At 40.5% G+C, this 25,915-nt stretch overlaps 1 protein-coding gene across 1 annotated transcript in view; it reads right to left on the bottom strand.

Moving 5' to 3' along the window:
- The window catches only part of NCOA2 (nuclear receptor coactivator 2), a 244,333-nt gene extending 220,652 nt beyond the window's left edge, over positions 1–23,681 (bottom strand). The window contains exon 1 of the mRNA XM_014961149.1: positions 23,597–23,681. The gene's annotated coding sequence lies outside the window, so the exon portion shown is untranslated. The remainder of the gene's footprint in view (positions 1–23,596) is intronic.
- Between the last annotated feature and the right edge of the window lie 2,234 nt (positions 23,682–25,915).

The raw sequence follows: 25,915 nt of genomic DNA, 5'->3' as shown, positions 1-25,915 counted from the left end.
AAACACTTAATTCACATTATTATGTTGAAACACCATACATGTTGTCCATACTAAGGCAAACACAGAAATTCCGAACTATGAAGCCACCATTTTAGCTCTCAATTTAGGAGATTTGGGACCAGAAACCTAGACTGTACTTGCACATGAAAAATAAGAGCATGTCTTAATTTAGAATTTCCTGGCTATTACTGATGTAAACAGTGCAACAGAAATTTATGTACTTTTTGGAGACTGCAATATTTTAAAATGAAGTATGTTCTTAAAGGACGGTTATAAAAATATCCATCATAGTATTTGTAGTCAAATATACAAATTAATATATTTACAACTGAGCTAATATAACAGTTTCTTTGCCAAAAACATTTGTCACTTGAGTAGAATAAACAAGTATCTTAAGTTTTTAAAGCCTTCTGCAGTTCAAATTTCTCATTTTACTGCCCTTATACATCCACGTGCTTCTCTTCATTTATCTCCATGACTATATTACATTAAAATGCACATAAATTCTGCATTTGGTAAAGGGAGATGAGAGCAGATTTTCATAAAACTAAAATTCTGAATGGTGTTCAAATATATGCAGATAACATTACTGGGTTTTGTAATGCCGGCAGAAATTAGGTCCTATTCATTTTTATGGTTTCTGTTACCAAAGGGAAAACAAAGAAAGAGAGTGCTCCATTCCTTTTCTTAAATGCAGGAAAAAATGAAAAGTCTCAGAAGCACAATTCAAAGTGGTGCTCATTTGAAAGCCGAGGAAAAATATTTTTTGAAAAAGAGAAGTGTTAACATTTCAAACCATTATTTGAAAGCTCTTAAGGGAGAAGTCAAGAGAAGGCAGGACAGGATTACAGCAACAATATTACACACAAACACAGAGAATCTTGTAAAGAACAGCGGAGCAAAATAAGTTGGCGGGGTGGAACATTATGTAAAATGAAATACATAAATGAGTCAACGATTAAATTTATTATTTTAAAAATATCCACGAAATTTTGTTCCATCACGTTCAGCAGACTTCACTGGAGTTCCTCACCATCTTCCTGCTGTAACCGTGGGTCTTTTTCCCCCACCGTTCTGTTTTCTCCAGAATCAAATCTCATTTGGAAGAGGATCATAAACTTGTTGGGGCAAAACCAATGGCACCCAGTGTCTGTTCCTTCCCATGCCTTTCCCCACTGCAAGGAAGCAGGGAGATGGGAGCACTGCTCAGCCACAGATTGATCAACTTCAGACGAGCAACACTCAGACTTTTCTAAAAGACAGCATTCATCAAAAAACACTAATTTACCAAAACCAGAACAATCCAGCTCTAAGAGAGTCCTGTTATAAGGCTCAGCATAAGCCTCTGAGCGAGGATGAGCGTATCACCCCAAGACAACGCACTGAACAGCCCTGGTGCCGACTACAGATGGTTGAAACCCTAACTTGAAATGGACAATCTGGCAATTTTACAACTTGAGTCCCTGTCACCACAGGAAAATGCCACAGAGCTGGCTATTTGTTACTTCAAAATCTTTCTTTCATCCACAGAGTCTGTGAAAAACTTTTGAAACCATATTCTCACCCTCAAATATCACAAGAGTGTATCAGGTATCTCACTATTTTCAAGAACAGGACAATAAAAATATGGCTTAGCCTTATTCTGCTTAACTTCTGGTAATTGTTAAAGTCTTAAAACCATGTTTCTTACCCTTCACTCGCATTTTCTAAGACACTCTGGTGAGAAGGGGCTGAGAGCTGGTGTGAAGGTAGAGCTATGGGACCATCGAAGGACTCCCTTATGTTTAGGTCCTCCTTGGAAGACGCTTCCCAGATGCATTAGTGGCAGAATGGCCGAACCCAAGAGACAACTCAAGCTTCAGCTGTACTTCAACTTGTTTGTCAAGGATTCAGAGACTGCCATAAAACAACGTATATCATCAGAATCTAGCTAAATCCGTGCAAAAATGTAAATTACACACTTGATTATGGATAGCAGGACTCTGTCTGCTCCTTCAAGCCGCATCACAAGAGTTTCTCAAGGGCCACCATAAGGCGATGAAAAGAAAAATACAGTGTTGAGCTCCTCAGGTGGTCAAAAGCTTCTCTATCAGAATAAGATGCTTTCAACTCCTTTTTCTAAAGCCTAAAGAATGGTCAAACCTTTTTAGGTCACCTTTTTGGTAAGCTTTTATATTTTCAGGGCTACAATTTAATTTACAAGTACATTGTTATGGTAAAATTTTAATCTACTAAAATATAAATGTGTATAGAAGAAAGACAATTAAGCTTCATCTGCAAAAAATATTAAAGCTGCCAATATAAAGTGCACATATGAAAAATTAAGCCCATAAAAATATATAATGAAAGACATCTGGCACAAATGTCAGCCCTTCGCATGCTTATTTTGTCAGCTGTCAAATCATGGTAATAAACGATGCTAAAAGGCACTCTGACAGCAACATTCCTGGTGTTTTAAAGAACAATCATAAAATACATACAGCTCTAAGAAAATACCTGCATTGCTACCAAAGTAACCCAACGGGGCTGGTGGTCTTTGGAAAAATATTAATGCTTAATGCTTCTGACTTTCAAATGGAAGTCTGTGCGGGACAGGACCCAAATTATTTCTTTTCCACGCAGACGTTTCTGGAAAAGTTACCTGGAGTTTTGAACAATTACACATGCCATCCTATCTAGAGTCAATGTAGGTAAATACTGTTCCCACGCAACAAATGGCGTAGGGTCGAGACATGCTATTCATATACACTCACCTTTGTCAATAAAAAAAGCCTTTTAAAAATATATGTAAGAGGGGAAAAAAAAATAATAAATCTTCCCACTGATTCTCTGTTTATCTCAAAAAGTGAATTATTTTGGTATGTTTTACTGGTGACAAAAGCCAATGTTTTTCCTCCATGTAAAACACAAATTCTAGATACATTTTGTAATTATGCACAGAGTCACAGAATCATAAAATTGTCTAGGCTGGAAAGGAACTTTAAGTCCAGCCATCATCCTAACTCTGACAAAAACAAAAAAACACATCACTAAATGTCATGCATATGAAGCACTAAAACCAAAAAAACCTTCAGGCCCTCCTATGGTCCACCCAGACCCACAACAAGGAGTTAAAGGGAAATAAAAAACATTCTATTAATGCAGGATTTTGAATTTCATACCTTCCTTTACAAAATATGATTGAGCAGTGGTATCATGGAACAAAAAAGAAGACTGTCTTGAGATGATGCTACATACCTGATGATTTTATATAGCATTATAGTCATCATGTCCTGGAAACCGAGGGAGCAGTAGTAATAAGAGTTAGTCATAAAGACACCAACCTAGTTTCCTGTTCAATATATAATCAAGCTGCAACAAAAACACATTACTTTTAAATAACCATTCCTTAAAAAGTATGCCTGGATTTTTTTCTGCTGTAGTCAGGAAGCTAAATCAGGCTTGCATTTCTTCACCTACCAGGCACACTCTGCCATTTTGCTTTTAATGCTGAGGAAGGTGAAAGAAGAAAGTTTTCACTAGAACTTAAGTTTATTTACAGTTTGATTGTTTTGTTTTGTTTTTTTCCTTTCTTTTCTGCCTTGATGTTATGAAGTAGAAAAGTTTTAGCCTTTCTTACACTGACTCTGCAGTGAGAAAGGGAAGGAAGTCAGGTGAGATGAAAGGGATGAAACAAAGACTCCTGGCTTTAAACGGACCTGCAAGTCCCACTGGGAGGTGGCAAGCGATGGACTTCTCGGAGGAAACCCCAGTACAAAAAACTTTATTAGGTGTCATTTTGCATGAGAAACTGAAGCAAAGCCATCCAACCTCTGAATTGGGGAATTAATGAAGCCTAGGTTAAAGGTGGCTTGCAATCATGCTGAAGAATCTCTATTTGGGGCAAGAAAGAAGACCAAGAATCACAGAATTGTCTAGGTTGGAAGGGACCTTTAAGATCATCAAGTTCAACCATCAAACCTAACCCTGGTAAAAAAACATCACTAAACCATATCTCTAAGCACTACGTCTACCCAGCTTTTAAATACCTCCAGGGATGGTGCCTCAATCTCAACGTGGCATTTTCCAGTTTTCCTGAAACACATCTGGCCTCACAAGGGGTGTCAGACCTCACCAAGGACATCTTCTACCACCCAGAAATCTCTGACGAGCTCGAAGCTGGCCAGCAACACCTTGAGTTCATGACACTTGTCTATACCATGTTACCATTCAGGGAACTTTTTCCTCGACCTTTTTATTGAGTAACACTCAAATTAGACTAACTACATAAATCTCACTGCTTTCACTCATCCAAATAGGAACTAAGCACACAAGAGTAAGTTCTCATAGTGGTTTATGTCTCCAATCACTCACGCTAAAAGATATATACATACAGATATATACAACACACACCCATATATATCCACCTCACTCTTTTCAATAAGTTTTTGTTATCATCAAGACTATTAAAATGAAGCTTTCCACATGAGCAGTAGCTCAGTGAAATATCACTGCCGTTTCAAATGCTTTCTGTATAATATCAAATACTGCCAAGATACTTAATCAGATTGATTATCTGAGGCTGAAGCAAACAACTTGCAGCACTGACAGCCAAAATCATTATGTTAGACGTGAGGAAGGACAAATGAAGGCCTGCACTGCCCCACTGCCAGAGAACACTGTATATTTTCCTCCTGCCTCTGCCTTGAAAATCAACGGAGGCTTATAAAAAAAATAATGGATGTTAAGACACAGCATTATGGCTAGCCCATAGACGAAAAAATAAGACTACAGCTATCAGCAATAACTTTACTGTAGTACAACGAAAAGATCTGTAATCTGCATATTCAGCCTAAATATAAAGCTTTTCACACTTTTTTTTTTAAAGAAAGGGAGTTCAACACCATGCCCCTCAGTACCCCATCTAATCGTCCCTTAAACACATCCAGGGACAGTAACTCCACCACCTCCCTGGGCAGCCTGTTCCAATGCCCGACCACTCTTTCAGTGAAAAATTCCTTCCTAATGTTCAATCTAAACCTCCCCTGTTGGAGCTTGAAGCCGTTCCCTCTCGTTCTATTGTTAATTACCTGTGAGAAGAGACCAGCACCAACCTCTCTACAGTGTCCTTTCAAGTAGTTGTAGAGAGCGATGAGGTCTCCCCTCAGCCTCCTCTTCCTCATACTGAACAGCCCCAGCTCCTTCAGCCGCTCTTCATATGATTTGTCTTCCAGGCCCTTCACCAGTTTCGTTGCCCTCCTCTGCACTCGCTCCAGCACCTCGAGATCTCTCTTGTATTGAGGTGCCCAAAACTGGACACAATACTCAAGGTATTACCCATATATATATCTCAGAAGATTATATTAATATGGTACATGACTTCTGTCAATAGATTTTGAAGCACGTAAGACAACGTCTTGATATAACATGCCTTCTGATTTTTAATTTAAAGTTGTAAGCCTCACAATTCCTCTGCATCAGAAGATGTTCCAATCTCCAGCTGACAAGCAGAAAGAGACAGGCACACAGAAATGTAGCTTGACAAACACGCCAACACCTCTGCACTTGACCGACTCCGTGCCCTCAGCCATCCATAATTTCGCTCTCCTGTGATGATTTTGTGAGGTCGAATGGGGGTTGTCAACAGGTAAGGTCCTTCCTTCACTAACAGGATGGCGGTCACCTACCTGACCACGTATTTTGTCGCAACCTGTGGGAGCGCGGTGTCTTTGGGGCAGAGGAAGGAAACGGCAAACACACAGCACCCCACAAACATGTTTTGTCTCAGTCATGATCACATGAGTTTCATTTCCTTTAGAAACTAGACTTCAAATGAGGAGGGTAGAGAAGGTTAATAAAGTCATAGTTACCGTATTCATTTACTCTCACACCTTTCTCTCTCTCTCCTACTCACTTTCTCCGTAATTTTTGGTCAGCCTTCCCTGTTACATCACACCCATCAGCAAAGAGAAGTTTGGGAAACATTTTTGGCATCCATGTAATTCTTGTAAAAACATCAGGACAAATAATCCTCTCAAAAAAAAAAAAAAAAAAAGAGATCCTAGGGAACGAAGGAAGCAGCACTTTGGCTTTTTACCAACCATTTTACAGCAGAAGTAATTAGTAAGTTACATACCATTGTAAGCAATACCAGCACAAATCCAGCTTCCCTCACCGCTTGCTCGCTCTTCTAATGATGCCAAGATCGTGACAGGCTTACTTAGCATGGTTATTGTTTCCAATTTCAAACCCCTACACTTAATTAAGTTTCAGCTCTAGATGATCTATCTTAAACAGCCAAACAAACCAAAAATACTCCAACCCTATTACTTCACCTTCCCCCCCCCACTATAGCAACAACGCATCAGAAACACTTCGGGAGGATTTTGTTTGTGGTGAATGGCTAAGATTTGGTAAGGGCGTGTGATAAGCTACTTTTGAAATAAATTACACAGAATAACCTATGTTTCAGTAACAAGTATCCAGATCCTGGTCAGCCTTCTCATATCGAGAGAGAATTCTATATATCAGGAGCCAAAGTCATGTAAAAAAAGACCCCAAAAGATGACCAATCAGTTGCATTTCATACATTTTAAGCACAGTCTCCCATCACCTGACAAAAACTGGAAGAACTGCCCCTCCGTCTCTTGTACAGAAACCTACTGCCTTTTTGGATCAAAAAGTATCAGGCATTTGCAACGGCTTTTAAAGTTTTATATAATACATAATTACACATGCATGCATACACATACACCCCACCCCCCCCAATGGAATTCCAGGATTTCCATTCAAATGCAGAAAGAAGAGCTGAAAAGATTGGGACGGCGATCAGCATCTCAATACTCCTTTCAAGAACCAACAGGAAACGATAACTAATGAAAAATTCCAAATATTATTAATACAGGAAAATATGTCCAGCTTTGACAACCAATGCAGTCATGGAATAAACACTTCCATCTTCAGTAGCTGCTAAAACAAACACTCTTTTACAGGCTTTGACAGAGAACAGAATTCATTTCCCCTTTCCAGCTGCACTGCTTCAAAGTCAGTTAAACATCAATGTGACAGCCTTCCTTGGGAGAGCTCAGACATTTACTGTATTATCTTGGCCGGACATGAGCAGAAAGCAGAGACTGTGAAGGCAGAGAAGTCGAGGGGGGAGAGAGGGGAAACCAAGATTGTTTTTCTTAAAACACCTTATGAAGTGTTCGTCTCACTTGTTGCCAGAAAAGTTATTTTTCTTCTTCGTTTCTTCCGTATTTAAAGACCCGGCTCAGGCAAACACAGCACGGGTCTGAAGGCAAAAAGTTCATGAGGACAGAGCTCATCTACACAGACACTACTGGGACACCAGCTCCTCACTCTGTGATACTGGGGGCTTCCTCAAGTGAAACTCAGCCGACCGAGCTATTATCAATGCTCACTAATTAGACCATCTTATTTGCAACCAGCCATCACCCTATTGATTTTCTAATATCGAGGAGACACAGAGTTTAGGTTCTTACCCTAATTTCTGCCACCGACTTCCCCGTACAACCCTTACCTAACAAGACCATCATGAAACTTAATATACATTAATTTCACACAGAGCAACAAGCACAATAATAAGTACTTAATAGTAAGTGGAAAGGAATATTGGCCAGATATTAAAAAGACCCTAATAATGTGTACAGGCCACTAAATTGGCTAGCCACTAATTGGAAAGGGACTCTTTATCTGGGTATAGGTGATAGGATGAAGGGTAACGGTTTTAAATTGAAAGAAGGGAGATTTGGATGAGATCTCAGGAAGAAATTCTTTGCTGTGAGGGTGGTGAGAGCCTGGCCCAGGTTGCCCAGAGAAGCTGTGGCTGCCCCATCCCTGGAGGGGTTCAAGGCCAGGCTGGATGGGGCTTGGAGCAACCTGGTCTGGTGGGAGGTGTCCCTGCCCAGGGCAGGGGGTTGGAATGAGATGATCTTTAAGGTCCCTTCCAACCTAAACCATTCTGTTGTTCTATGAAACTGAGTACCTTGAACAAAAAAAACCAGACACCAGAATACCTGCCATTTGCAAAAGGAGATCAAGAGTATTTCTCAAGACTCTGTAGAAAGCTGGCTGCTCACTCATTGATGGCTCTTCTTACTTCCAGATGTTTAATTTCATTAAAGAAAACCAAAAATACATCACTCCATGTTCTTACTACTGGTTTCCCATGACAGCAGTTGTTACCACTGGCAGAAGTGAAGTGATCCCAAAGAGAAGATGTCTTATGAATTACCTACCAAAATACAACCCAAACTACTAGAGGAAGACTGGCCAAGCCACTAGTTCTTCCATGGCAAATGATCCCTCAAAAGCATGATTGAAAAAATTCCCTATGATACTGAAGAAGTTTTCCATTAGGACTTTGAATACATTTATCACTTCTCTGTGCATACTGTAAGCAAGCTTGAAAAAAACCAAAACAAAACTATATCTCTTCCATTATTGTTAGGGTTTTTTTGCAAATAAACACAGAAGAGAAGACATACCTGAAATACAGCCTAAATCACCGATCTACTATTAAAGAAAAACATAGGAAACAGTAGCTAATAAAAACAAAACGATGTCACATGAAACAGTCTGCATAAATTATGCTATTAAGTGGTAATATTTTTATTTTTTTTTCTTACTTGAACACCAGCTTTGGGCCAAGTTGAAATTCTAGAGCAAGCCTGGTGATTTGTGGTGATACAACTTGGCAACACACGGAAGCTTACACTCAGGAGATCTCCAGATCTCAACTAGTAGGAGTCTGAACCACCTTCTGAAGGGTCACCTCAGGGTTAAAGGAAAGGCAAATCAAGATGCACTCCGTGTACCAATAAATAAAATCACTCTTCTTCACACCTGATAGCAGCCCTGATCTTTAGCTTTTTAATTATTTCAATATTATTTTGTATCTGAGGTTTCTGTCTGGAGGTTGTCTGTGTGAACTCCCACACTCCCCTACCACAGCTGGAGTCAGAAGACACTTCAGATTGTATTTCTCCTCGAGGAAAAGGAAGAGAGGTAAATCAAGCATCCCCTACAAAAGCTTTTTTAACCTCTGCATCTTGAATCCATCCTCTTTCCAAACAGCTCAAACGGATGACCTTCAGGGTACACTGCAGGAGTTGGTCAGTCAGCCAGGCAACTCTGCCTACCATGGGGATACGACGGTGTGGTTTGTTTAAGCATTTAATTGGGAAAAATCTTCACGTTTGAAGCATAGGGCAGGGTTTTTTTGTGGTGCTGGGCTGCTGGAATCTCCTTACTCCAGCACTATTTTTAGCAGCCAGCAAATGGGTAGCTGTAGGACCTCTCCTATCACCAGAAAGCTATCCAGCTGAAGTGGCACAGCAGCCCAGCTCCTGCGTGCTAGCAATTCTTCAGATACAGCCTACGAGCCCGGCCCTGCTCGCTTCTGCTGCAAACTAGCCCTTTGTTATAGGCACTTTAGCACAGCAGACAGAAGAAGGGCTTTTTTTTTGGCCTTTGTAAACAAACCTTTGATGGAAATATTTTAAAATAAATCTGCATATTTTCTATCTTCATAATCCTTATTGCAGTATGCTATTTACATCTCATATAATCATAGAATGGTTTGGGTTGGAAGGGACCTTCAAAATCATTGAATTCCAACCCCCCTGCCCTGGGCAGGGACACCTCCCACCAGACCAGTTGCTCCAAGCCCCATCCAGCCTGGCCTTGAACCCCTCCAGGGATGGGGCAGCCACAGCTTCTCTAGGCAACCTCTTCCAGAGTCTCACCACCCTCACAGGAAAGAATTTCTTCCTGAGATCTCATCTCAATCTCCCCTCTTTCATTGTAAAGCCATTGCCCCTCGTCCTATGGCTCCCCTCCCTGATCCAGAGTCCCTCCCCATCTCTCCTGGAGCCCCTTGAGGGACTGGAAGGGGCTCTAAGGTCTTCCCAGAGCCTTCTCTTCTGTCACATTTCATATCCTAAAAACTTTCCCTCCCCTACACATGTATAAAACTGATGACTATGTCATTTTACCCAGTATCTCCTTCCAAAATCACAAGTCCTCAGACCTGGTCAAGACTTGCCTTTCTATAGCTATCACCAACTTCAAAAACATGCCGCTACATGTTGATATACAAATTAAAAATTGTTTACAAATTGATATACATGGAACTGTACAAGAATATCTGTTGTTCTATGAAACTGAGTACCTTGAACAAAAAAAACCAGACACCAGAATACCTGCCATTTGCAAAAGGAGATCAAGAGTATTTCTCAAGACTCTATAGAAAGCTGGCTGCTCACTCATTGATGGCTCTTCTTACTTCCAGATGTTTAATTTCATTAAAGAAAACCAAAAATACATCACTCCATGTTCTTACTACTGGTTTCCCATGACAGCAGTTGTTACCACTGGCAGAAGTGAAGTGATCCCAAAGAGAAGATGCCTTATGAATTACCTACCAAAATACAACCCAAACTACTAGAGGAAGACTGGCCAAGCCACTAGTTCTTCCATGGCAAATGATCCCTCAAAAGCATGATTGAAAAAATTCCCTATGATACTGAAGAAGTTTTCCATTAGGACTTTGAATACATTTATCACTTCTCTGTGCATACTGTAAGCAAGCTTGAAAAAAACCAAAACAAAACTATATCTCTTCCATTATTGTTAGGGTTTTTTTGCAAATAAACACAGAAGAGAAGACATACCTGAAATACAGCCTAAATCACCGATCTACTATTAAAGAAAAACATAGGAAACAGTAGCTAATAAAAACAAAACCATGTCACATGAAACAGTCTGCATAAATTATGCTATTAAGTGGTAATATTTTTAATTTTTTTTCTTACTTGAACACCAGCTTTGGGCCAAGTTGAAATTCTAGAGCAAGCCTGGTGATTTGTGGTGATACAACTTGGCAACACACGGAAGCTTACACTCAGGAGATCTCCAGATCTCAACTAGTAGGAGTCTGAACCACCTTTCACCTTCTGAAGGGTCACCTCAGGGTTAAAGGAAAGGCAAATCAAGATGTACTCCGTATACCAATAAATAAAATCACCCTTCTTCACACCTGATAGCAGCCCTGATCTTTAGCTTTTTAATTATTTCACAATATTATTTTGTATCTGAGGTTTCTGTCTGGAGGTTGTCTGCATGAACTCCCATGCCCCCCTACCACAGCTGGAGTCAGAAGACACTTCAGATTGTATTTCTCCTCGAGGAAAAGGAAGAGAGGTAAATCAAGCATCCCCTACAAAAGCTTTTTTAACCTCTGCATCTTGAATCCATCCTCTTTCCAAACAGCTCAAACGGATGACCTTCAGGGTACACTGCAGGAGTTGGTCAGTCAGCCAGGCAACTCTGCCTACCATGGGGATACGACGGTGTGGTTTGTTTAAGCATTTAATTGGGAAAAATCTTCACGTTTGAAGCATAGGGCAGGGTTTTTTTTTGGTGCTGGGCTGCTGGAATCTCCTTACTCCAGCACTATTTTTAGCAGCCAGCAAATGGGTAGCTGTAGGACCTCTCCTATCACCAGAAAGCTATCCAGCTGAAGTGGCACAGCAGCCCAGCTCCTGCGTGCTAGCAATTCTTCAGATACAGCCTACGAGCCCGGCCCTGCTCGCTTCTGCTGCAAACTAGCCCTTTGTTATAGGCACTTTAGCACAGCAGACAGAAGAAGGGCTTTTTTTTTGGCCTTTGTAAACAAACCTTTGATGGAAATATTTTAAAATAAATCTGCATATTTTCTATCTTCATAATCCTTATTGCAGTATGCTATTTACATCTCATATAATCATAGAATGGTTTGGGTTGGAAGGGACCTTCAAAATCATTGAATTCCAACCCCCCTGCCCTGGGCAGGGACACCTCCCACCAGACCAGTTGCTCCAAGCCCCATCCAGCCTGGCCTTGAACCCCTCCAGGGATGGGGCAGCCACAGCTTCTCTGGGCAACCTCTTCCAGAGTCTCACCACCCTCACAGGAAAGAATTTCTTCCTGAGATCTCATCTCAATCTCCCCTCTTTCATTGTAAAGCCATTACCCCTCGTCCTATGGCTCCCCTCCCTGATCCAGAGTCCCTCCCCATCTCTCCTGGAGCCCCTTTAGGGACTGGAAGGGGCTCCAAGGTCTTCCCAGAGCCTTCTCTTCTGTCAGCTCCTAGAAAGCACAGGAAACATTTCATATCCTAAAAACTTTCCCTCCCCTACACATGTATAAAACTGATGACTATGTCATTTTACCCAGTATCTCCTTCCAAAATCACAAGTCCTCAGACCTGGTCAAGACTTGCCTTTCTATAGCTATCACCAACTTCAAAAACATGCCGCTACATGTTGATATACAAATTAAAAATTGTTTACAAATTGATATACATGGAACTGTACAAGAATAAATATACTCGTGTTCTTAAAAAAAAAAAAGGACAACAGATTCTCAGAAGCAACAGTGAGTAAATTCTGTTAAATATGCAATTCATACCACGCGCAGCCACAGTTATTCAAATCAGAAATCTTAGGTGAAATACAAGGCACGTGGTAGGCGACAGGCTGGCAATGGAAAGTTCTGCAGGACAGGCCAGGCTCAGAGCTGCGCTGGAGCCGAGCCCACAACTCATTTCAAAACTCAAGAAGTCTTGTGAAATTGCTCAGTCTCTGCAACGCGCGCTGCCCAGCTCGTCTCCCTGCAATACTCCTGGAAGAGACAGTAAGCACCCTTAACGTGATGTATTATGCTCAGCTTTTCACCGCATTAATTTATACCCCATGACATCACAAACTACAGATGCTTAAAAATTCAATTTAATTTGTAAGAGGGAGAAATGTGTAACCTGCTGAAATATGACTAGGTATGTTATATGGCTTTTAGAGGTGAACTGCGGCTGAAAAACATTCTAACAACAATATGCACAGAATATCCAACATGAAATACAATGAAAATGTATTTATTTCAACATTTTAGTTAACTGAAATCTTGCTTTCCCTCCTCCCCCCCAAATTCGAGTTACTAATTAACTGCCAAATACTGCCTTTATGTATGACACAGCATAAAACATTTGAGTACATGTATTTCAATACTTTGCAAATTAATTTGAAGGTTCTGGCAGGCTAAACGTTACATGCATAGACTTGCAAAATATTCAAGCTGCTTCTTTGTCTACTTATAAAAAGCAGAACTTCTCCCTTCCGTTCCACACTTGCACGAATGTCATTTAATAATCGATTTTATTACCAAAAAAAAAAAAAAGAGCATCATCTTGTTGGGGCACAAAAATTTATGCATATAGAAGAAACACAAATGACAAACTTCTCCATGCACAAAAGACAAAACAAATACTAAAACCCTAACCCCATCCCCCCCCTCAGGTAAAGAAGACCTTTTCCCCTTATTCCTCAATTAGATCAACCTCTAATGATACAGTTGATTTTAAGTAAAAGAAGGAAAAAAAGAAGTGCAACTTTCAACCTCAAGATCCATTTTTAAGATGGATCTTAAAAATAAACACCGTTCATCTCGTTCCTTAGTCATCAGGTGACAATCCTAATTTAAAACAACAAATTCTCCCATGTGGCTCCATTATAAGGTGATAGTTAGCACCTCGAGGAATTTAAAGACATCCCATTTTCCTTGAGGTTAACCAGACAGCAAATCAAATAATCCCACAGAGGATTCAGGGCAGGCTTGACCCATTACTGAGGTGTTAAATTAGAATTTCAAAGAGTAACTCCATAGTCACCCTTCACAGAGATAATTTTTAATTCTCCCTCTGTGAAATGTGAAGTTAAGTCAATACTCGATGTTTTATCTCATAACATAAACAGACAAAAATACTGCTAACTCAAAACAATCTAGAGGTTGATTCCTGCTTAATAATACAGCAAAGGGCCACTGCTTCAACATTTTAATAGGCAAGTTCTCTCCAGAATTTTTTACTATTTCAGCATTAATTCACAACATCAGTAGATAGAAGCATTTTAATTACATTGGAGGAAATTGAATACATAAATATGTGTTTATTTATTTTCCTTATGCAATTGACACGCACACAAATGAATCTGAATTCTGCATATGGAGAAAGTAATGAGGGTTGACCCCATTTTACAGCTAAGGAAGTGGGCATAATTACAGGGAAATTTCCATCACACGAGAAAGTAATGAGGGTTGACCCCATTTTACAGCTAAAGAAGTGGGCATAATTACAGGGAAACATTCCAAGGGGCAGGGGCAAACATTCCAAGTCCCCAAATTCTACCAATACTTCCTGCCACCGTATCTAAATTTTCTGTTGATTAAAAAAAAAAAAATTGACCAAGGTAAACAGAATGTTCAATTTTTTGTAGCTTACCCTGAGCCAGCCTGAATAAATCCTTTTAACTGCCTGTTCAACACAGCACAAGACCAGGAGAACCTTGGCACCGTGAGACCACAAAGCCCATCACACACATGGCACAAGAGAGGCTGACATTGCTCGGGACCCTGAGCTAAGCAACAGGACAGAACTAAAAACTGGTAATACAATCAGTACAAATTCCAACGTGGAAACAAACATACACACACAACCCACCCCTCATCCCCCCCATTTTCAATTATTAAAATATTAAACACAAAAATGCTCATGTTCTTGCAGGTACGCACCCTCACAGAAAACCACAGGGCATTAATTTAGTCTGCTCCTCAAGACGTTGTCTGGGTAAGAAAATACCAGTTCCCTCTTACTTACTTCCTTCCCTGCCAGCGGTAAGCAAAATCAGTTAAAAAACAGTAAAACGTGGTGTCGTTTTTACATCCAGCTAATGTAAGTGAGAAATATTTTCAATTAGCAGAAGAAGGTTTGACCCAATATTGGATTTTACGTTTCCATCTCTCCTGCATTGCTACTTAGCTCAACCTTTCCGCAAGAAACCTTCTTATTTCCCTTCTCAGAATCTCGTCTCTCTAAAAAAGTCCCTCCTCCCCCGAGGAAATTCTAAGGGCAGGCTCACCCTCTTCCTTTCTCAGCTTCGGCAACACAACTTGAGTAAAAATTATTTACACAAGCATAACAGAAGAGAGTACAGCTCATTATGAAAAGATTACAGCCATGCCTATACAACAGTATTTCCACAAAACCAGAACAGTAAGAACAGTCCTCAAGTCACGTCAACAGGCAAGAAAAGTTATGGCATATGGCCCTTCCCACCATAACATAAAATATTCCCTTATTATTGGTTTAAAATGAAGGGTTTATTTCTACCTTTGCCAGACACGTTATAGGCTGTTCACGGTTTTACTTCTCGTTTGCTCCGAGAGATCTAAATGTCTCTTTTGGATCTTTTCAGGTTTGCAAGAATTCCTCGGTTTACAGGGTAAAATACTTCACACTGACCTTATCGAAGGATTTGGAAGGAAAGGCAGCATACACAGTGGCAACCATGTGAAACTTTAATTTGTATTACATCTTTGTAGTCAAATGTATCCGTTTAATTAAGGACAATTACACCTCTGATAGGAGGAACCATTCTGTGCCTATAATGGATTTTTCATTTCAGCCACCGAACAAGAAAAAACCCACCGAAAAACCAAAGGTATTTTAGAACTGTTTCAAGTTGCACAAATGCTCAATTCACCAGGAAAAATGCCCTTGTTTCAGGCAGCTTATTTCATGTCAAAGTAGGGTAAGCTATCTCAAAGCATTAAGAGCATCCACAAGGGGATTTAATTGCTAAATATATCTGCGAATGTATACCTTAGCTTCCTTTGCAGTACCTTGGCTGAGACCAGAACCTTATGGGTACCAGATAAATAAATTCAATCTATAAAAGCAGGCAAGTGAAGAAACTACTGTCCTTTACTGTAGGGCACCACAACAGATAGGGTAGTCACCGCCAACATGGGAAATTCGGTCCTCTGAAATTATTGATGCACCGATAAAAAGCAGGGCTGTTCCAAAACATTCAGCAGCAACCTTCTTCTAAAAGGCAGGAGACCCAAATGCAAACCTCTACTCCCACTCATAGAAAGGTTTGGGTTGGAAGGGACCTTCAAGATCACCCAGTTCCAACCCCCTGCCCTGGGCAGGGACACCTCCCACCAGACCAGGTTGCTCCAAGCCCCATCCAGCCTGGCCTTGAACCCCTCCAGGGATGGGGCAGCCAGAGCTTCTCTGGGCAACCTCTTCCAGGCTCTCACCACCCTCACAGCAAAGAATTTCTTCCTGAGATCTCAGCTCAATCTCCCCTCTTTTAGTTTAAAACCCTTCCCCCTCATCCTATCGCTCCACTCCCTCCACTCCCTCTCACCACCCTCACAGCAAAGAATTTCTTCCTGAGATCTCAGCTCAATCTCCCCTCTTTTAGTTTAAAACCCTTCCCCCTCATCCTATCGCTCCACTCCCTCCACTCTGCTCTTATCCTCCCTGATCCAGAGTCCCTCCCCATCTCTCCTGGAGCCCCTTGAGGGACTGGAAGGGGCTCTAAGGTCTCCCCGGAGCCTTCTCTTCTCCAGGCTGACCCCCCCCAACTCTCTCAGCCTGTCCTCACAGCAGAGGGGCTCCAGCCCTCGGAGCATCTTCGTTGCCTTCTCTGGTCCCGTTCCAACAGGTCCCTCAGGAACATCACGACTCCCTCCTCTATCTCACCAGGGCTCCAGCCCTCGGAGCATCTTCGTTGCCTTCTCTGGTCCCGTTCCAACAGGTCCCTCAGGAACATCACGACTCCCTCCTCCATCTCATTGCACCCATGTTGATGCTGAGGAGGTGGCGGTGCCTCCCCACAATTACCCCAGGGCAAGCAGGCAGGGCATACCTGCCCCGGACCAGGTAAACTGCAGCTCCCAAAGAGCAAAATCAGATGAGTGATACAACCCATCACAAGCTGTCCCTCTACTCAGGGCACAGGCTGTGCCACCAAAACCGTGGCCCAGCAACAGCCCTCCCCTCACACACCCCCTCAGAGCCAGACCCCACGGCCAGGCCATTTCCTGGTGTCTTATTCACCATTAAGACTTTCCGTGAATCTGCCCTCAAAATACAAAACTGTCAAATTTCAGAATTTCCTAAGTGAGCAACTCTGGCATTTCTGATTAGCAGGGAATTTTCCCCCTTCCTCAACGAAGCTACTCGTGAAATTCAAGCCAACTCATTGATAGCTTCAAGCTTCAAAGCTATAATAAGAGACTCTCATAACCATGGATCGAGCTGTCCTGACCCAAAACATCACTCCTCCTACGTTGCTGCCCGAGGGCTTTGACTGATGGAGGAGAATGGAGTATCCCAAAGTGTTACCAGATTGTATCAGAAGACCACGACACACAAACACTTCTCCTGGAAGCTGGGGGTGGATGGAAAATAGTTCAGAAAAATTGAGTGATGAAGCAAATAAGAGGAAGACTAAGTAGGAGGCAACTTTGATAACTACTGTTACTGGAATCAAGCTCAGCAGCAGCAGGAGCTGTTACTTTTTTTTTCCTTAATTATTTTTTCTTTTAAGAAGTGCCCACAGTACCTAAAAAGAAGACCAGAGCACCACATGCACGGTTCCACACTGATATTAAAAATAAATACACGCTACTGTGAATCAGATGTGCTACACACACAGTACGTTTGACACTAACCAGGAAAAGCATAAAATTAATAGAAAAATCCATTTAACCCTTTAGGTTTTGGCACATAGCATGTGGTAAATAGAGAGTAGCAGTGCGCTCAGGGTATGACAGCAGTAGAATAGCATGTGATATTTCATATTAAATGGCCTAATTTTGCATGGTTTGGGGGGTTTTTTTTGCTTCTGTGAATTTTGTGTCAAGTATGTTTTAAGCATGACAACCATAGTGTTATACAATCCGCTCAGATGTATCGATTCCTCAAATATTTCAGCGTTGATCAAGAGCCTAGAAGTCGGATAACGACAAGAGAGTGAGCTCGGGAGGAAGGAAAGACTAAAACCACAGTCAGGGACACGGAATATTTTAACCATCAGTAGTCACGCAGCGAGTTTCACGTACCATCAGCCTCACAAGAACCCTGTTCCACTGCAGCTTGTATTCTGGAAGTCACATACTTTAACTCCAGACAGAAGGAAAAAAAAAAAAAAAAGTTTTACATGAGCCTGTTCAGCAGGACTGAGCAATAAAAACACAGTTAACCAGGATTTGTGAAGAGAAGCCAAGCAAAAAACCACAACTGAAAACTGAAAGGCCATAAAAATTAACCCAAGTGAAATTTCATATGTGTTGGCCACCTACTTTTAGAGAAATGTAGATGTATTTATCCCATTTTAAAACACTACTAAACCGTGGCACCACACAGTAGAGTTTCAAGCTCGCAACCTGAACAAAGAAAAGCAGGAGGCAACTCGCTCTCCCACAGCAGCAGAACAGGCACCTAAAGATTGAAGGACAAAGGAATCCAATGGAAAAAGGAATCTGCAATTCCGTGTGTTTCTTGTAAGGACAATGATACAAAGTTGAAGTGAGAATATCCAAATATAAGCAAAAGAAAAACACACTAAAAAAAACACGCATGGAAACATTTTAACTCCCTCTGACACTACTAGAGTCCCCCTCAAGGACGAACTGATTTGCAATACCTACTATAAAACTAATTCTTTCCTCAATTCTAATTTTAAATAGATTTTGCCTACTGCTGTCATTTGGAAAGATACACAGTTGGGCGTACACAGAACACTGTAGTTTATTGAACTGGGATTACTGAAGGAACCAAAGTACCAATAATGAAAAAAGGGAAGAATCTAGAGCATAAAAACAGAGAATAGAGCATATTCTTCATTTATCTTGGCCACAGCTGTAAATAGAGTTTTACCAACACATTTACACACTGAGAGATTGTGAAGAGATGAGAAAAGGAGGATTTTGCAAAACATTTTGAGCCCTTTCACAACGATACTGTAAAAGTCACCAATACTTCTAAATCATTTTCATAATACTTAACTTCTTAACATCTGTAACTTATCTAAGACCATTCATCTGAATTTTTCAACATCCAAAGTTTGTTTTAAAAATAAAACCTCTAATTTCTTGCCAGTCCAGTTAATACTAAAGGTAAATTAATCAGATGAAAAGACACTGTGCCAGACTTTTTATTAACCAGCTGCAAATTTGCTTACTATTCTAGTCGCATAAGTCTTCTGAGCCTAACACCCTCGCAGTGTGACATTATAAAACTTCCCCCACTTTAATGTACAGAAATATCCATGAAACTCAAATTATTGTACTATAATGCTGTCAAATAAACAGACTACTGGAATTCAATTTCCAGAAAGCCAAGGCAAAATCTACTGGCCTTAATCTGAAATACCAGTGCCATTTTCAAGCCCTGTATTTAATTAATACTATTTACTGTCAAGCCCTGAGTCGGGTAAATATTTCACTCTTCCCAATTCAGGGGCTAAAGGCAAGCCCAGAGGAAAATCTGCCCAAGTAAATGTATCTCATCTTCTTTGATGATGCAAGAGCTCAGTTGTCCTGTTCTTGACCCCTCTAGAATTCCCAGGCTCCAATACTGGTGGTACAATGTCATCAATCTATATTTAAAATATATATTGATTTTCCACAGATGATAACGATGGCTATTTCTTCTGCAAATGCGTACATACTATACCTTTGCCCACATAAAAAGGTTCCTATCAAGGTAAGAAATGAAAAAGTCTTAGCAAAGCCCATTACTAAGTCAAAACCAATATTTAAGAAGTGAATAAAATCAAGTTAGCCATCTCATTTCCTAAATATTTTTATTTATCTCACTGAAACTGAAATGTTAAAAATAATCTTCCAGGATATAGCTACATACAAAAGGCAAGCTTCAGTCAACTGAATGACAGTGTTTTCAACAGTCCTGGATATATATGAAGTTTTATTCCATCAATTCGGTAAAAAGTTCACTGACCGAGCACTCCATTTAAATCCATTTACAGTAATTAATGAGTTTTACATATTTAAGAATGGTTTACTCCGGATTTATAATGAATTTCAGCATTGTGGCCTCATAACTGCGAAAGTACTTTAAAAACACTTCCATTATTAACAAATCTAGTTCTTCAGTTGCAAGCATGATGAAATTTCTCTCTACAATACTCTCAGTTTTCATTGATTTTAAAGGAAATGCAATGTATTGCATTTGTGTAAATTTCAGCTTTTCCACAAAATAAAAACCATAAGCTCCCATTGCCAATTTTAGGGCAAAAAAAAAATAAATATAATATTTTTGCATTTGTGTAAATTTCAGCTTTTCCACAGAATAAAAACCATTGCCAATTTTAGGGCGAAAAAAAAATATAATATTAAAAAACTGTGGGGTGCAACAGTATAAATCTTAATAGGTGCTCATTTCTCAATACTTCTGTTCTCCTTGTACCACCCACACAGAACGTCGCTCTCAGATTCGGAGTATCATTTTAACACTGATTGCATTAAATTCACTATAATCAAGCATCCACTTTTACAGGCATCTTTATGGGCAATTCATGTTAACTAACGTCGCTCCTGAACGGGAGCGACTGAAAACAGAAAAATCCCATCACATTTCATGCAAAACACAACCCCCCAGTTTGGAGGCCTAGGAATGATGGGAACACATCCCCTTTATTTATCGCAAACCAATTCCACGGAGATTAACTATCCCTCCCAGATCCCTCAGCAAAGGAGAAGATCTGATTCAGTAAAGATTATCCATACTTGTGATAGATGCTTATATTTTATTTCAGGTATTCCACAGAAACACAGCTCCTGTGGAAATTCGGGTGCTCTGAACGGACTTCCAGAGCTCTAGGCAGGCACCATCCCAACTGGGCTTGGCTCTCTCTTATTCAGATTTGAGACTCAGAACCTACTGTCTTTTCCTCACTTGCATCCTTAAAGCTAATACTAAAGGCTTTAAAAACTGGTTTCAACATAAGACACTCTTTACTTTCAGTATTGCACTTCATTTTCTGACAGCGTTCCCTTTACACACACATGTATTAGGAGGACAGAGTCAAAAATGAGACATCTGTCAGAATTTTCTTTATCTACTGCTGCTGCAAACAACAATAAGGAGCACTATAACTCAGAACAAACAGACATACAAATATTTTCTATCTATCACACTTGACAGTAACTACAACACAAACGCCAATGAAATCGCTACAAAGTTAGATTGAAACACACTCTCCCCATCGAGAGTGACAGAAAACTGAGATTTCTCTAATCTATGCTCTTTTTTTGCTGAGAAAGTGTTCCTTGCAAAGAAAACCGTTTCATGCAAAAAGAAAAAGGAGAAAGAGAGAGAGAGAAAAAAAAAAACACAAACATGTTTTCTGACTGAAAACTTTTAGACTAGGAATTAAAGTTAGTATTTTTTTCTATTTGGTTTTGTTTTTTTTAAAGTCTAAACTTCTCACCATCCTAATTGCACTGCTGTTTGGTAACACACAGCAGCTACTTTTCCCACCACCTCAACTAACAATCTGCTTTTTACGGCGGTTTCCTCCCTCGCTATCATACCGCAGACCTCGCAGACACGTATTTATCAACTATTTGCTCTTCCTGAAGGTTTCAAACTTTTCAAACACAGCAACTCTGTTTTACTCAGTAACTGGAAAGGTACTGGATTACTTTTTGACACAGTAGCAACCAAACTTATCATTTTGGTGAAGAATGTAGCAACACAGAATCACAGAATTACATGGGGGTTGGAAGGGACCTGTAGAGTCTGGCCCCATCCTCCTGACACCCACCCTTTCAGTATTTATAGGTGTTGATCAGATCCCCCTCAGCCTTCTCTTCTCCAGACTAAACAGACCCAAGTCCCTCAGCCTTTCCTCATCAGAGAGATGTTCTGGTCCCCTCATCATCTTTGTAGCCTCTGCTGTCCCCTCTCCAGCAGTTCCCTGTCCTTCTTGAACTGGGGAGCCCAGATCTGGAGCACTGTGTCCAGTTCTGGGCTCCCCAGTTCAAGGAGGACAGGGAACCACTGGAGAGGACCACTAAGACTAAGCAAAAGAGGGGAGGGAGGCTTGCCCACATATATTAACTGGGGTGGGGAGGCAATTGGATGCAAATTGATTTGCATTCGAACATCAACCTTTTCCAGTCTTTAGCTAGTGCATTCCTTTTTTAATGGAAAAATTACAATCAAGACAACTGAAAACAACCATACCATCAACATGACAACAAAATCTCATATTCTCTTTGGAAAATTCTGGCAGTGACATTTTCCTCTTTCTTTCTCACACATACCTCACTCATTCTATTGAGAGTCCTATACGCTAGAAGAAAAAATATTTTAGATTTTTTACTGTTTCCTATGTTTTTTTGGAAACAATTTGCTTTAACGATCACAAAAGCAGCTTACCATCAAGAAGACCTGCATGTGCATATTATGAACATTATGCAGACCAGATAAGTAGTGTAAATAAATAATAAGTAATATCGTGTAAGTAATAAGTGTAAATAAGTAATAACATCTATGTGGCTGAGCATTTTCAAGTTAATACAATACATAAACAAACTATTAACCAGCATTATAACCTCCATTGAATGCAATGAACTACAAATTGTTTTATCAGAAAAAAACAGAAGCACTGGAAAGCTTCTTAATCTGTTTTCATTCACTGATGCTAGAAAAATCAGTAAGTTTAAAGAAAAGCACCTTTAGATTTCAAAAATTGCTCAACATAATTAACAAAAGAGGAAATGATACTTGGTGTGGACATACATAATTTCACCCATAAACGGTTGGCATTTTATAACCAGTTATCCCCCAAACAACTAAAAACCTTTTCAGCAGGCTCATTTCCCACCTCTATATTTAGTGTGCAAGCCTCAAAAATACATATTTCTGACCTTAATAAGTCACTCTACGTGTTAAAAGACAACATTTATTCATGAGTGCCCTGAAAAGGTTCTCACATGAAGTCTCAAATGCATATTTGTAAAGATTTATACCAAGCGAGTATACTGATATATTAAACACACCTAAAATAAAAATACGGCATTTATATTCTACTTACTTTCACTGCACTACCAAACTATTATTAGTCTGCATTTAAACAATCCGCAGGGGTCCCTTTTTCTAATTCTCAGCGGTATTATCCCTTCTTGTGAGTGGAGTTAAACAGGCACAGCACTGCCTGATGGAGTCATCAGACAGTAATTCTTGAGCAACAAGCAGTTTTAAGTCATCAGTGTCATTATACCGATTTCAATCCTCAATTTAAGTAATTTATTAGCGCAGATAGTTGGGTGGGAAAGCTTCTATTATTTCATTCTCAACCTTTGCCACGAGACAGACCATAATCAGCACATTTGAAAAATGTCAATTTCTTAGTTGCAGTATAAAATATCAAACAAACTGAACGTGAAAGAACATCACATGTTGATCCCTTCAGCCTTTCTCAGCAGAGAGTCCCATTCCTGCTCCTGGCACTAAAGCAAGTTCCCCACTTCCATAACCAGTCTGGGCATTATTTTCCAAAGTCTCCAAAATGTTTGCATTTTGACTCACTGTATAACATCCCACATTACTTAAAACCAAGGCTTGTTCTGCTGTAGCCACACAATCAATTTAAGACATCTCACATTAAATTCCCCAGTGAAGAAGACAAAACTCTAATAGAGTTGAATTAAATGCAATAGCATAAAGACAACTCACCAAGACTCGGCGAGGCAGGCAACGATTTCTAGGAGCTGTGCGTGCAGGGAGCCTCACTGCTCAGATACATCTCAAGTGTGCTGGGAACAAAACAGAGAGAAAAATATTAGCCTTTTTTTGGAGACAGGCACAGAAAAATAAAAACATGATGCTTAGCACATCACAGTCTTAAGCACAACACAAGGAGAGAAACACAAACTTTGCAGAGCATTATCTGCTTTGCCAGACATAACTACAACCCCCTTCCAGTTGCACAATCACTCCAGGCACACAACTTCCTCTCTACCTGCTACAAATTCACACTGATAGCAACTGAGACTTTTACATTAACTTTACAGGGTACACAGCCTTTATTTTCACAAAAAAAAATCTGTGGGAACTCTTTGCGAAAGTGGCTGGTTCCTTTTTTGCTTGACTGCTTGACTGGTTTGACTTTATAACACAGTAGTTTCAAATCTCTAAAAAGGAGAAACTGGTGTTCTTATAAAATGTCTTTCAACCATCATTAAAAGCTGTACATAGAGAAGCACGTTTCTTCTCCGAGTCTCCACTTACAACACTCCTGACCCAAGTGATGAGTATCAGCAGCCAAAGAAACAGAAAGCTCTTCATTACTGTAGAGCTTGAGTCCAGCAGCAACAGAGGACATAGGCTGCACGGTAATTCACATTTCTTCAGGGAAGAGGACCATGCCACTGCCCACATAAATATTATACCTGCATTTCTGTTTATAGGTCAAACAGTACTTTATGTCAAATGTAACCAAGCAAACTACCAAAAAAAAAATAAAAATATTTTCTACCTTCTTATTCTGACAAACAAAAAGGCAGAAGATAAAGAAAATGCAAGATAACACTACACGAGTCATCAACAGGCAAGAAAAAGCACACTAATTATGCCTCAAGAGAAATGGAATTTAGAAACAACTTCATTCTTTCTGTTGTTTCTGCCATCTCACAGAAACCCTCTTCAAACAAACTCTGCTTAAGTTCTTTCAGTAACAGGCAGGATAGCACTACAGTAACAGGCTATTCAGGGGCATCACTAATAAAAAGTACTCTTATATATAATATAAACCCAGAAGATATGAATACATTTTTTCCCTCAGAAATGCCCAAGAAGCACACAAGCTCTACAGCTCACAAACACGAGGTTTCGAGCGGGTCCTCATTCACAGAAAACATCATCTTGTCTTAGAATAAAATTTTGAGTAAAACACTATTAGATCTTTTGGTGATTTAGCAAGGTTTTACAGCATCTCTCAAGACACCTGCATTTCAGAGAGACACACCAAGGTGAAGCTGCTGTCTTGCCCGCCAACGGGGGCTGCAGCCCCAGCCCATGGTGGGGAGACCTTTTCCACCATGGGAGCAGTAATGATGAGAATGCCCATGCAGACAGGAGCATTTCCCACTCAGCTCCTGTCCTTTGGCTCTGCACGCCAGCAAATGAGGATGACTACTCTACTAACATTTAGTTTCTGGACAACTAGCATAGCTGCTCACTGGCATTCTCCTACTGTTAATTTTTGGGGGTGCTCCCACCTCAAGGAGTCTGCACACAAGTAACATCACTCCTGACCCAGGGAACTGCTGGAGAGGGTACAGCAGAGGGCTACAAAGATGATGAGGGGACTAGAACATCTCTCTGGTGAGGAAAGGGAGGAACTTGGGTCTTTTTAGTCTGGAGAAGAGAAGACTGAGGGGGGATCTGATCAACACCTATAGATACTGAAAGGGTGGGTGTCAGGAGGATGGGGCCAGGCTTTTTTCAGTGGTGCCCAGGGACAGGACAAGAGGGAACAAATGGGCACAAACTTGAACATAAGAAGTTCCATCTAAACATGAGGAGGAACTTCTTTCCTGTGAGGGTGGCAGAGCCCTGGCAGAGGCTGCCCAGAGAGGTGGTGGAGTCTCCTTCTCTGGAGACATTCAAACCCATCTGGACATGTTCCTGTGCAACCTGTTCTGGGTGACCCTGCTCTGGCAGGGGGTTGGACTGGGTGATCTCCAGAGGTCCCTTCCGACCCCATGTGATTCTGTAACCCTGACACTGTGGTCTGTACGGCGACACATGGCAAGAACAGAAACGACGAATTTTGCTGATTTTCATTTATTCTATTCTATTTAATAATACTAATAATACTGCCTGAAAACGAAGTCAGTATATTATAGTTTCACAGTAGAAGCACTACCTTCAAAACACTACCAACTAGATCTTCCTTTCCAAGCAAAACTCTTGAATAATACAGCAACTAGGGACAAGCTGACATATCCAAGCAGAAGTATAATCTAGCATATTCCAGATTTATTCCTAAAA

The sequence above is a fragment of the Calidris pugnax genome, unplaced genomic scaffold, assembly GCF_001431845.1.
Source record: "Calidris pugnax isolate Ruff unplaced genomic scaffold, ASM143184v1 scaffold331, whole genome shotgun sequence".
NCBI classification, from domain to species: domain Eukaryota; kingdom Metazoa; phylum Chordata; class Aves; order Charadriiformes; family Scolopacidae; genus Calidris; species Calidris pugnax.
Note: the sequence above shows the minus strand (reverse complement) of the source record. Positions and strands in the feature narration are given on the sequence as shown.